The sequence below is a fragment of the Mandrillus leucophaeus genome, unplaced genomic scaffold, assembly GCF_000951045.1.
Source record: "Mandrillus leucophaeus isolate KB7577 unplaced genomic scaffold, Mleu.le_1.0 Scaffold200, whole genome shotgun sequence".
Classification (NCBI taxonomy): domain Eukaryota; kingdom Metazoa; phylum Chordata; class Mammalia; order Primates; family Cercopithecidae; genus Mandrillus; species Mandrillus leucophaeus.
The window spans coordinates 561,176-561,482 of record NW_012102033.1 but is presented as its reverse complement, the minus strand read 5'-3'; the positions used below and the strand labels follow the sequence as shown (position 1 = coordinate 561,482).

Below are 307 nucleotides of genomic sequence, written 5' to 3'. Positions count from 1 at the left end.
TCTCCCTTAGGGACCTCCGCCCACCCTACCCTCAAGCTAGGATGCCCGGAGCGGTCCCCGGAAATGCGTGTGGTTCAGGTAACTTAACTCATTATTTAATACGCCCGCAGGGGACGCGTCCTGCCCGCGGGGCCACGGCCTCCAAGGACAATATCTGAACTTAGTCCCTTCCTCGCGAAGCCGCAGCTGAGTGTGCGTGTGTGGGGTAGTCTGGCCCCCACATTCCCGATAGACGCAATGAGTAGGAGACCACCTAGGTCCGGACACCGCTTAGTGGGCGGAGGTCCGGAGCTTGGCTCCTCCGCGA

At 61.2% G+C, this 307-nt stretch overlaps 1 protein-coding gene across 1 annotated transcript in view; it reads right to left on the bottom strand.

The window, feature by feature from the left end:
- LOC105539201 (protein piccolo-like) overlaps nucleotides 1–307 on the bottom strand; it is a 5,145-nt gene that overhangs the window by 3,521 nt on the left and 1,317 nt on the right. The gene's annotated exons all lie outside the window — the stretch shown is intronic.